The sequence below is a fragment of the Panicum hallii genome, chromosome 8, assembly GCF_002211085.1.
Source record: "Panicum hallii strain FIL2 chromosome 8, PHallii_v3.1, whole genome shotgun sequence".
NCBI lineage: Eukaryota > Viridiplantae > Streptophyta > Magnoliopsida > Poales > Poaceae > Panicum > Panicum hallii.
In genome coordinates, this window is record NC_038049.1 from 21,751,559 (window position 1) to 21,765,243 (window position 13,685).

The window sequence follows — 13,685 nt, forward strand, 5'->3', positions numbered from 1 at the left end:
GCCTCACGCCCTTCAGAACCCTAACCCTAGCTCCTGCGTCGCCCGAGGATCTCCAGCGCCGCCGCCCCCCTTTTCCTCCGCCGCCCCATCCATTCTGCGCCACCGTGGGCACGCCGTCCCACCGTGCCACAGCCCGCGAGAGCCTGCTCATCAGCACCGCCTCACCATCGGGAGACTTCCCGAACCCAGCGCTAGAGCCCGGGACCACTGCATCGCCGGGAATTCGCGACGAAGGCGCCGCCGGTGAGCAGTGCCACTACCCCAATTCCCTCGGTGCCGGCTGGTCTTGGGCTACTCTTAACCCCTGGTTACCTCCGCAGGGACGTCCACGACCGGTCCGCGCGTCCAAGGGACCTCGAGCCCCTCTGTTGCAGCTTGCCCGCGAGCGCCGTCGTCCTTCCGCCGCCGGTCGTCATCGTCGTACCTCCTCCGCCACGCTCCGGGCACCGTAGCCCCACGGTGAGTTTTCCCTTCGCGCTCTGGTCCTTTTGCACCAGCTGCAGTAGCCTTTAGCCGCCCGTAACGCCTAGAACGCGAGCGCCGTCGATGCGCCGTCGCCCCGAGCCGCCCCCACCGTCGGGCTCGTCGCTAGAGTCCTCCCCGTGCTTCGCTTGGGCCCTAGGTGAATCACACGTGTCGCGCAGGTCACGCCGGACCCAAGCCCAGGTCAGTTTGGCCCCCGGAGCAGCGGGAACGCCGAGCTCCGGCGAGCCCGAGCCGTGCGCCACCGCGGAGACGAGCTCCGGCGAGTCAACGCCGCTGCCCGGATCCCTCCCTTCCTTTCTGAGCCGTTCGATGCAAATCCGGTGGCCCAGATCCATCCCGTGCGCAAGTCAAACAAGCAGCGTACCGGTCAGCGGTGGTGTTTTTGCTAAAGAGACCCTGGCCTTCTTGGAAATAAACCCGCCGTCCAACCCTAGCTCAAAAGTAATTGCAGACAAGTCCTTTTCCTTCCGTTTGACCCCCTGAACTTCCTGGATTTTGTGGCCGCAGTCCATGCCTTGCGTTTTCACGTGCTAGCCCCTGTGTCTAGGGTTTAATTACATTTAGGTCCCTGGTTTTTGTCCAGAACCCCCTGGAAGCTTCAGTTTTCTTACAAAGAGGTCCCTGGACCTTGTTTAAGCGTAGTTTTCGCGTTTTAGCTCCGTTTTAGGTGTTCTTTATATCCACGCGATCGTTGTAACGTGTAGAATAGTTCTAGGCCGGTTTTATGTGCTGTTCTATTGTATTGGTGTACTGTTTCTTATATTTTGCTATTGTTTGCATGTGTGTGCATGTGTGGCCCATGTATTGCTGTTACGATCGTGAATAGACGCGGAGCCTTTGGACGAGTACCAGGAGCAGCCATTTTCCGAGCAGTTCGAGCAGTAGCCGGGAGAGTACAAGGAAGGCAAGTATAACATGAACCTCCTATCACTTTTAAATACAATTTTATACTGCATTTTAATACTGTATACCTATAAGGACTTCCTAGCCACCTTTATATCCTATATATATACCCTTTGGGTTGCATTTTTGGTTAGTTGTGCTAGGTTGCTGCGCCATAACAAATCTTGGTCCTTTTAATTAAATTGATTAATGGTCTTATGCAACTTAATTCTGGAGCCGGCCCTCTGTGCTGTGTGCTTGAGTGGTTTGTGCGTCCTTAAAAGATGTTTTTGTTAGAAACATGGTTTAGGGGGCCAGCACGGTGCTTGGTGCTTGGTTGGCCACTCTCCATAAGGATCGGTTCATAGAGCGACAACCTGGGACAACCGCGCAACCACAAGACTGGAATGGGACGGTCTTGACTTACTAATTAGATCGTGTTGGTTCGGGAGTAACTTACCTGCGTGGGCAAGAGGGGTGGTAAGCTTCAATGGTCCCTGCTCCTCCAGCTTGGTCTGTGCTGTGTGTCTTGTACCCCCGGAGGTGGGCCCCATCGTTGCTGATCCAGAATCCTTAGCGGTTACGCCTTACCAACGTGATCCTTTGTAACGGTCTCGTAGTGTGCTTGCTAGCCATCTCACCTAAGGAAGTGTGATGAACAACTTGCGTAGCTCACAACTTGTGGGTAAAGTTGTGCAACCTCTCGAGAGTGTAAAACTGATATATCAGCTGTGCTCACAGTCATGAGCGGCCCAGATCCTCCGTCTGATTAGTGGGGTTATCAACCTTTGACGAGGGAGATTCTCCGGGTGGTTTTGGTCTGGATGGTTCTCAGTAGTTCTTAATTAATATTGATTAATTATTATGCAATTTGGGTTTATGGTAATCCATCCACTTGTAGTAATTAGCCTTAAATAAAATTTGCCAAGATTAAAAGCTAATGCAGTTGAGTCAGCTAGTCTAGAGCCTCATAGTTTGTGTTATACTTGTTGAGTACGAGTTTGTACTCACACTTGCCTCTCTACTCTTTTGTTCTATTTCAGATATCTTCGACTGCTGCTCAGTGCCCGGCAACGTGGAGGACTACGTCAGCAGCTTCGACGACTTCTAGGTGTTTGTCTCCTAGTCGACGTCCCTGTGGCACCCAGCTCTTTATGTATCTCTTTTACGCTTCCGCACTCTTGAACCGATTCTTGTTTCGGTTGTAATAAAATAATTCATTTATGATTCATTTACGTTTTATATTAAAGTTATTCCTGACATGTGTTGTGATATCTTGATAATCTGTTGTATATATGCGTGACTTGATCCTGGCGCATATATGATTGCTCGATTTATGTTCTTATAAATCGGGTGTGACAGATTGGTATCAGAGCCGTGTCGACTGTAGGACGAAGCCTAGGTAGAAATGGTCGAGTTTATGACTTCGTTCCTCTTGCCCTGCCTCCGCAAATCTTCAACCATCATTGTTTCTCCTTCTATTCCTTGAGTCTTAAGCCCTTGGTTTGCTATCTCACCTATCTTTTTGAGATATAGTTTGAGTTTTCCGTAGACGTTGGCCTGAGTGTCTAACCCTATAAGCTATAAGTCTAAGCTGTTCCGATGAAAATACGCTAGAACGAGGGTGTTAGTCGAGTAGTGTGGAAAACTCGACTAAGTTGTGAATATTGAATGTTTGTTATTGTGCAAATGTTTGATTTGGATTTTTGGTTGATTGCATAGTCTAGTAGTTAAACTTGTTCATGCAAATTGATCCTAACCCCACTTGAACTAAATAATAAAATTTGATTTAGATCGTTGGGGGTAAAACCTATAATCCTTTCTCTCTGTTATATCCTATCGAAGTTTCATCTCCTCAGCGGCACCATATCTTATTCTCATAAATTTCGTTTGTTGCAATCAGATGGTGAACACCAGGCGCACCGGTTCCGGTTCTGACCCGCAGGAGCAGAACAACCAGAGTACTGGTCAGCCGTTACCGATGCCGCCACCACTGACCCCGGAGCAGTTCTTCCAGCTCCAGATGCAGATGATGGCGACCCTGAACAACACTGTTCAGGCTCTGCAGCATATCCACGCTCAGCCACCGCCTCCTCCGCCGCCTCAGCCTCGTGATCGGCGTGCGGATTTCCTGAGAGGTCATCCTCCGACCTTCTCTCACGCCACGGACCCACTCCAGGCGGACGACTGGCTTCGTTCGGTGGAGCGCCAGTTGGTTGTTGCGCAATGCGACGACCGAGAGCGGGTTTTGTACGCAGCAGGGCAGCTGCGAGGCTCCGCTCTTGACTGGTGGGAGTCCTACCCAGCTCAGGACCGCGACTCTCTCACCTAGGTCCAGTTTCGTGAGCGCTTCAGGAACCATCACATTCCTGAGGGCATTATGAAGATGAAGCAGAAGGAGTTCCGTGCCCTTAAGCAGGTAAAAAAAAATAAATGGAATTCCCGACCATTTCTTTTGAGCTTGATCTATCCTTGAGTTCTTTCGTAAACCTGACCAATTGAGCGTTTTCTGCCCTTGTTATCTGTGTCCGTTATTTCAGGGGCCGATGACGGTGACGGAGTACCGTGACCGTTTCCTTCAGCTTGCCCGCTACGCCCCTACTGACGTCGCTCGCGACAGTGATAAGCAGGAGTACTTCAAGGAGGGACTGGATGATCACATCCAGTATGCGCTGCTGAACCACCGCTTCGACAACTTCAACCAGCTGGTTGATGCAGCTCTCAACACCGAGCGCAAGCGCCGGGAGATTGACGATAAGAAGAGTAAGATGGCTCCATCCTCTTCAGGCAGCAACACTCGTCCCCGCTATCAGCATCCACCACAACAGCAGCAGAGGCCGCCCCAGCAGTACCAGCAGCGGCAGCAGCTTCCGCCTCATCCTCAGCAGCAGCAGCAGGCGGGACAGGGTCAGAGGCTTCCAGCGCCTCCGGCTCCACCAGCTCAGAGGCAGGGAGCGCCCACTCCTCCTCCTGGGCAGCAGGCCGCTGCATTTCCGCGAGTGTGCTTCCACTGCGGTGAGCCGGGGCACTACGCCAACGTCTGCCCTCGGAAGGCGCAGGTAGGATAGCAAGGGCGTGCAGCTCAGCCCAAGGCCCCAGCTCAGGGCAGGGTGAACCACGTGACGGCCGAGTCAGCGGCCGAGGCTCCTAACGTGGTCATTGGTACGTTCATGGTTAATGCCCATCCTGCTACAGTGCCTTTTGATACTGGTGCTACACATTCTTTCATCACCCAGTCTTTTGTTGAGCATCATGGTATTCCTACTAGCACATTAAAGAGGTGCATGTTAGTATCTTCACCGGGAGGGCAGTTGAGGTCCCATGTCTTCTGTCCCAGAGTCAGTGTGGCCATAAGGGGGGTAGATTTCAGTGCAAATCTGATGGTGCTAGACTCCAAGGGCATCGATGTGATCCTCAGGATGGAGACTCTTGCTAAGTGGGGAGTCCGGATAGATTGTGCTCAGAGGACGGTTCTTCTGTCAGCACCGGATGGTCAGGAGGTTACTGTTGGTGCCACAGAGCCTTCTGGATTTCTTCATCAGATGGAGGCCAGACCCACGGATGGTATTCGCATGGTGTCTGAATTCCCGGATGTCTTTCCGGATGATTTGCCAGGTATGCCGCCTGATCGCGACATTGAGTTTTCTATTGATCTCTTGCCTGGCACAGCTCCTATTGCTAAGAGGCCCTATCGTATGGCTCCTGTCGAGCATGAGGAGGTTAAGAAGACTGTCGACGAGTTGCTAGCTAAGGGTTATATCCGTCGCAGTTTCTCTCCTTGGGCTTTTCCTGTATTGCTCGTAGAGAAGAAGGATGGCGCGAAGAGGATGTGCGTCGATTATCGGGATCTGAATGCAGTCACTATCAAGAACAAGCATCCATTGCCCCGTATTGAGGATCTTTTTGATCAGCTTCAGGGTGCTTGTGTATTCTCGAAGATTGATCTGCGTTCGGGTTATCATCAGCTGAGGATTCGTTCTGAGGATATTCCGAAGACGGCATTCACTTGCAAGTATGGGCTATACGAGTATACGGTCATGTCCTTTGGCTTGACCAATGCTCCGGCTTTCTTCATGCATCTGATGAACAAGGTTTTCATGGATTATCTAGACACCTTTGTGGTGATATTCATTGACGATATCCTGATATATTCCAAGTCAGAAGCGGAGCATGAGAAACATCTGAGGCTTGTGTTGCAGAGGCTCAGAGAGCACAAGCTGTATGCCAAGCTCAGCAAGTGCGAGTTCTGGATTGACGAGGTTCCGTTCCTCGGTCATGTGATCTCCAAGGGAGGTATTGCTGTGGACCCCGGAAAGGTAAAGGATGTGCTTGACTGGGTTGTACCGCAGACAGTGAAGGAGGTCCGCTCTTTTCTGGGCTTAGCAGGTTATTATCGGAGGTTCATTGAGAATTTCTCCAAGGTTGCGAAGCCTTTGACTTCCTTGCTAGAGAAGGATGTGGATTTCTCTTGGACTGATGAGCGTCAGAAGGCCTTCGAGGAGCTGAAGAAGAGGTTGACTACGGCGCCAGTCCTTACTCTGCCAGACCAGAGCAAGAGGTTCACAGTGTATTGTGATGCTTCGAGGGATGGTCTTGGTTGCGTCCTGATGCAGGAAGGCAGAGTGATAGCTTATGCTTCGCGGCAGTTGCGCCGGCACGAGTTGAATTATCCCACTCATGATCTGGAGTTAGCCGCAGTTGTGCATGCTCTGAAGATATGGAGGCATTACTTGTTTGGGCAGAGGTGTGATATTTACACCGATCACAAGAGCCTAAGTATATTTTCACTCAGAGTGAGCTGAACATGCGACAGAGAAGATGGCTAGAATTGGTCAAGGATTATGACCTGGAGATTCACTATCATCCGGGCAAGGCTAATGTTGTAGCAGATGCTCTGAGCAGGAAGAGCTATGTTAACATGTCCGTGGCTTTTCAGATGCCTCAGGAGTTATGTGAGGAGTTTGAGCAGTTGAGTCTGGGTTTCTTGCATCACACCTCGGGTACGTCATTCGAGGCAGAACCCACTCTAGAGGCAGAGATCAGGCAGCATCAGAAGGAAGATCAGAAGCTGCAGGAGATTCGTGAGTTGCTCAAGATTAGCAAAGCCCCTCATTTCAGAGAGGATGATCAGGGTACCTTGTGGTACAAGGGTCGTATATGTGTGCCGGATGTGAATGACCTCAGAAAATTGATTCTGAGTGAGGCTCATGATACAGCATATTCTATCCATCCAGGCAGCACGAAGATGTATTACGACCTGAAGGAACGGTTCTGGTGGTATGGAATGAAGCGTTCCGTTGCGGAGTATGTGGCTATCTGTGACACTTGTCAGTGTGTCAAGGCAGAGCATCAGAGGCCCGCAGGGTTATTGCAGCCGTTGAAGATTCCAGAGTGGAAATGGGAGGAAATCACTATGGACTTCATTGTTGGCTTGCCTCGTACTCAGAAAGGGCACAACTCCATATGGGTAGTAGTGGATCGGATGACGAAGGTTGCTCACTTCATTCCGGTGAACACTACTTACTCCGGTGCTAGACTCGCAGAGTTGTACATCTCCCGGATTGTCTGTCTGCATGGGATTCCAAAGAAGATTATATCTGACCGAGGATCTCAGTTCACTTCGCGGTTCTGGGAGCAGTTGCATGATTCGTTGGATACGAAGCTGCGCTTCAGTACTGCTTATCATCCTCAGACAGATGGGCAGACAGAGAGAACCAACCAAGTGTTGGAGGATATGCTTCGAGCCTGTGCTATTCAGTATGGTACCAGCTGGGATAAATGCCTGCCGTATGCAGAGTTTTCGTATAACAACAGTTATCAGGCCAGTCTGAAGAAGTCTCCTTTTGAGGCTCTGTATGGTCGGAAATGCAGGACTCCGCTGTATTGGGATCAGATTGGCGAGAGGCAGGTATTTGGTCCGGATATTGTTGAGGAGGCCGAACAGCTGGTACAGCAGGTGCGAGAGAACCTGAGGGTCGCTCAGACTCGTCAGAAGAGCTATGCGGATGTTCGTCATCGGGATTTGACCTTCGCAGTGGGTGACCATGTGTACTTGAAGGTCTCGCCGATGAGAGGAATCCGCAGGTTTAATGTACGAGGGAAGCTAGCTCCTCGATACATTGGTCCGTTCAAGGTGTTGGAACGGAAAGGTGAGGTGGCATATCGGTTGGAGTTGCCACTCAATCTTTCGGGGGTGCACGATGTGTTTCACGTGTCTCAGCTGAAGAAGTGCTTGAGAGTGCCAGAAGAGCAAGCACCGATAGAGGGGTTGGATGTGCAGGAAGACCTGACCTATATCGAACATCCGGTGAAGATTCTAGAGATGTCTGAGAGAGTTACTAGAAATAAGAAGATCAAGATGTGCCGAGTTCAGTGGAGTCATCACACGGAGGATGAGGCTACCTGGGAGCGAGAAGATGAGCTAAGGAAGACATATCCTGACCTCTTTGCTAGCTAGCCTATCCGAATCTCGGGACGAGATTCCTGTAAGGGGGGTAGGTTTGTAACACCCTAAGGTAATTTTTTTCCTAATTTTAATAAATTTATTTGGGCTTAAATAAATTTCCCAGGCTTTTCTTTAATTTTTTTGGCATTTAAAGTAATTTATAACGCAAGAAAATAAAATTTATCATAGGATTAAAGTGTTTGTGCATTCATGCCGCAGCATTGTTTTAATTGTGTTGAATTTATAGATTTGAATTCAAATTGTATTTTGAATTCAATTAGATTTGTTTGAATTAGTGGAGTATAGAAAAAGAAAAGGAGAGGAGAAAGAATAAAAGAAAGGCAGCCAAACCCTCTTCTTGGCCCAGCCCAGCTCCCCTCCCCCTCTCTCCTTTCCCTCTCGGGCCCCCTCTACTTCCCCCGCATGGGCCAAGCCGGCCCATTCCCTTTCCTCTCAGCCCGAGCGCCCCTCTCTCTCCCCTTCTCTCTGCCAGCTCGGGCCCGCGCGTCAGCGCCTTCTTCTCCCCCTCCTTCGTCTTCCCCGTGCGCAACGGCCCCCGCGAGATCGCCGGCGACCCTCTCCTCCCGGGCCCGCACGCCAGTGTGGCTCCGCCGCCCTACAAGTAGAGGCCCCACGCCCTTCAGAACCCTAACCCTAGCTCCTGCGCCGCCCGAGGATCTCCAGCGCCGCCGCCCCCCTTTTCCTCCGCCGCCCCATCCCTTCTGCGCCACCGTGGGCACGCCGTCCCACCGTGCCACAGCCCGCGAGAGCCTGCTCATCAGCACCGCCTCACCACCGGGAGACTTCCCGAACCCAGCGCTAGAGCCCGGGACCACTGCATCGCCGGGAATTCACAACGAAGGCGCCGCCGGTGAGCTGTGCCGCTACCCCAATTCCCTCGGTGCCGGCCGGTCTTGGGCTACTCTTAACCCCTGGTTACCTCCGCAGGGACGTCCACGACCGGTCCGCGCGTCCAAGGGACCTCGAGCCCCTCTGTTGCAGCTTGCCCGCGAGCGCCGTCGTCCTTCCGCCGCCGGTCGTCGTCGTCGTACCTCCTCCGCCACGCTCCGGGCACCGTAGCCCCTCGGTGAGTTTTCCCTCCGCGCTCTGGTCCTTTTGCACCAGCTGCAGTAGCCTTTAGCCGCCCGTAACGCCCAGAACGCGAGCGCCGTCGATGCGCCGTCGCCCCGAGCCGCCCCCACCGTCGGGCTCGTCGCTAGAGTCCTCCCCGTGCTTCGCTTGGGCCCTAGGTGAATCACACGTGTCGCGCAGGTCACGCCGTACCCGAGCCCAGGTCAGTTTGGCCCCCGGAGCAGCGGGAACGCCGAGCTCCGGCGAGCCCGAGCCGTGCGCCACCGCGGAGACGAGCTCCGGCGAGTCAACGCCGCCGCCCGGATCCCTCCCTTCCTTTCTGAGCCGTTCGATGCAGATCCGGTGGCCCAGATCCATCCCGTGCGCGAGTCAAACAAGCAGCGTACCGGTCAGCAGTGGTGTTTTTGCTAAAGAGACCCTGGCCTTCTTGGAAATAAACCCGCCGTCCAACCCTAGCTCAAAAGTAATTGCAGACAAGTCCTTTTCCTTCCGTTTGACCCCCTGAACTTCCTGGATTTTGTGGCCGCAGTCCATGCCTTGCGTTTTCACGTGCTAGCCCCTGTGTCTAGGGTTTAATTACATTTAGGTCCCTGGTTTTTGTCCAGAACCCCCTGGAAGCTTCAGTTTTCTTACAAAGAGGTCCCTGGACCTTGTTTAAGCGTAGTTTTCGCGTTTTAGCTCCGTTTTAGGTGTTCTTTATATCCACGCGATCGTTGTAACGTGTAGAATAGTTCTAGGCCGGTTTTATGTGCTGTTCTATTATATTGGTGTACTGTTTCTTATATTTTGCTATTGTTTGCATGTGTGTGCATGTGTGGCCCATGTATTGCTGTTACGATCGTGAATAGACGCGGAGCCTTTGGACGAGTACCAGGAGCAGCCATTTTCCGAGCAGTTCGAGCAGTAGCCGGGAGAGTACAAGGAAGGCAAGTATAACATGAACCTCCTATCACTTTTAAATACAATTTTATACTGCATTTTAATACTGTATACCTATAAGGACTTCCTAGCCACCTTTATATCCTATATATATACCCTTTGGGTTGCATTTTTGGTTAGTTGTGCTAGGTTGCTGCGCTATAACAAATCTTGGTCCTTTTAATTAAATTTGATTAATGGTCTTATGCAACTTAATTCTGGAGCCGGCCCTCTGTGCTGTGTGCTTGAGTGGTTTGTGCGTCCTTAAAAGATGTTTTTGTTAGAAACATGGTTTAGGGGGCCAGCACGGTGCTTAGTGCTTGGTTGGCCACTCTCCATAAGGACCGGTTCATAGAGCGACAACCTGGGACAACCGCGCAACCACAAGACTGGAATGGGACGGTCTTGACTTACTAATTAGGTCGTGTTGGTTCGGGAGTAACTTACCTGCGTGGGCAAGAGGGGTGGTAAGCTTCAATGGTCCCTGCTCCTCCGGCTTGGTCTGTGCTGTGTGTCTTGTACCCCCGGAGGTGGGCCCCATCGTTGCTGATCCAGAATCCTTAGCGGTTACGCCTTACCAACGTGATCCTTTGTAACGGTCTCGTAGTGTGCTTGCTAGCCATCTCACCTAAGGAGGTGTGATGAACAACTTGCGTAGCTCATGACTTGTGGGTAAAGTTGTGCAATCTCTCGAGAGTGTAAAACTTATATATCAGCTGTGCTCACAGTCATGAGCGGCCCAGATCCTCCGTCTGATTAGTGGGGTTATCAACCTTTGACGAGGGAGATTCCCCGGGTGGTTTTGGTCTGGATGGTTCTCAGTAGTTCTTAATTAATATTGATTAATTATTATGCAATTTGGGTTTATGGTAATCCATCCACTTGTAGTAATTAGCCTTAAATAAAATTTGCCAAGATTAAAAGCTAATGCAGTTGAGTCAGCTAGTCTAGAGCCTCATAGTTTGTGTTATACTTGTTGAGTACGAGTTTGTACTCACACTTGCCTCTCTACTCTTCTGTTCTATTTCGGATATCTTCGACTGCTGCTCAGTGCCCGGCAACGTGGAGGACTACGTCAGCAGCTTCGACGACTTCTAGGTGTTTGTCTCCCAGTCGATGTCCCTGTGGCGCCCAGCTCTTTATGTATCTCTTTTACGCTTCCGCACTCTTGAACCGATTCTTGTTTCGGTTGTAATAAAATAATTCATTTATGATTCATTTATGTTTTATATTAAAGTTATTCCTGACATGTGTTGTGATATCTTGATAATCTGTTGTATATATGCGTGACTTGATCCTGGCGCATATATGATTGCTCGATTTATGTTCTTATAAATCGGGTGTGACAAGAAGTGCACCTTTTGCACGGATTGTATGTCTTTTCTTGGTTATGTTGTACATCGCAAGGCATTGAGGTGGATGAGGCAAAGATTGTTGCCATCACAAGCTGGCCACTTCCAACTACGGTCACACAGGTTCGAAGTTTTCATGGTCTTGCAGGTTTTTACCGGCGTTTCGTGCGGGATTTCAGCACCATTGCAGCACCTCTCCACGGGTTGACAAAGAACGGAGTGCCGTTTCAATGGGGACCAGCACAACAAGCTTTTGATGCTCTCAAGTTGAAACTCACACACGCACCATTGCTGCAACTTTCTGATTTTGAGAAGACCTTCAAGCTTGAGTGTGATGCAAGCGGGATTGGCACTGGAGGAGGGCTCATACAAGGAGGTAAACCTGTTGCTTTCTTTAGTGAAAAATTGCATGGTCCTTCGCTGAATTATTCTACATATGATAAAAAACTTTATGCTTTAGCGTGAGTCTTACAAACTTGGCAACATTACCTATGGTCTAAATAATTTGTCATACATTCGGATCATGAATCTTTGAAGTACCTTAAAGGGCAATCTACTCTGAACAAAAGTCATGCTAAATGGATTGAGTTCATAGAGTCATTTTCTTACATCATTAAATATAAGAAAGGGAAAGACAATGTGATTGTCGATGCTTTATCTAGATGTTATACCATGCTGTCCCAACTTTCTCATAAAATCTTTGGTTTAGAGACCATAAAGGGATTATATGCTACTGATTTCTGCTGCGTGAAGGCCTTCTCTACCGTGTTAACAAGCTGTGTGTTCCAGCTAGCTCCATTTGTCTTTTGCTGTTGCAGGAAGCGCATGGCGGTGGTTTGATGGGATATTTTTGTGTTGAAAAGATGGAGGACATGCTGGCCGCTCACTTCATTTGGCCATGGATGCGGCGTGATGTGGAGCGGTAAGTCTCGCGTTGCACCACGTGCAACAAAGCTAATAAGTCTCAACTTAATCCACATGGTTTTTATATGCCTCTTCGTATTCCTCGTGCACCTTGGGACGATATTTCTATGGACTTTATTTTAGGATTGCCTAGAACAAAGAGGGGGAGGGATAGTGTCTTTGTGGTTATTGATCATTTCTCTAAAATGGCACATTTTATACCCTGCCACAAGACCGACAATGCTTCACATGTTGTTAATTTGTTCTTTAATGAGATTGTGCGTTTGCATGGTGGACCAAATACTATTGTTTCTGATTGGGATGCTAAGTTTTTGAGCTATTTTTGGAGAACTTTATGGTATAAATTGGGAACAAAGTTACTGTTTTCTACTACTTGTCATCCACAAACTGATGGGCAAGCGGAGCTAGTTAATCGTACCTTGTCTACTATGTTGCGGGCTGTTTTGAAAGATAATTTGAGGTTGTGGGAGGAGTATTTGCCACATATTGAGTTTGCTTATAACAGATCTATTCACTCCACAACCAAGTTAAGTCCGTTTATGGTAGTATATTGTTTCAATCCTTCTGCTCCAATTGATTTGCTACCTTTACCACCTTCTGAAATTGTGAACTTAGATGTTACACAACGTTCTGAATTTATTCTTAAGTTGCATGAAACTACTAAGTTGCAAATTGATAAAATGAATGAAAGCTATCGAATTGCTTCTAGTAAAGGTAGGAAGGAGGTAAAATTGGAACCCGGTGATTTGGTGTGGATTCATTTGAGAAAAGATAGGTTTCTGGATTTGAGAAAGTCCAAGCTCATGCCACGTGCCGCTGGACCTTTTAAGGTTCTTGAGAAGATAAATGACAATGCATATAAACTTGAGTTGCCTCCTGAGTTTGGGGTTAGTCCCACATTTAACATTTCAGATTTGAAGCCATACTTGGGTGAGGAAGATGAGCTTGAGTCGAGGATGACTCCAATTCAAGAGGGGGAGGATGATGAGGACATCTCTCCTTTGCATACAATGCAAGGACCGATCACTAGAGCACGTGCGTGACAGTTGGATCTCCAAGTACGTTCTAACCTTATCAATTATTTTTTAGAACTTACACTTGGTTCCATGCATGTTTTATTGATTAGGAACAATAGAGAGGACCAGCAAGGACTTGGAGAAAGCTAAGGAGTCAAGGAGGAGGAGCTAGAACGTCCACACCAAGAAGGAGTCCAGGTCCAACTCGACTTCGACTCCACCTCGGATTCCAGAACTGGACTTCACCAAAATTGATGCCCTAGCCACATACAGAGTCGGATTTGGACGTTCTATATATGGTTTGAACCAGAATTTTATAGAGCTTCCAATGGCACCAGTTCCACCTCAAAATTCCTTCTGAGTCGTTAGGAATCGTCGAAACAAGTGGGCGTCCAGAATCTATCAAGGTGCTGTGTCACCGTTTGTTGGGCCGTTGGCCCATGTAAGTCACCACATTAGGGGGGTTTTGCTGTGACGCCCTGAAAATTCACCAAATTAAATCACGCGCTAGAATGTTTCGTTTAAAAGCTGTTCGCCGTCGAAACCCTGACCCTAACCCTTTCCGACCGA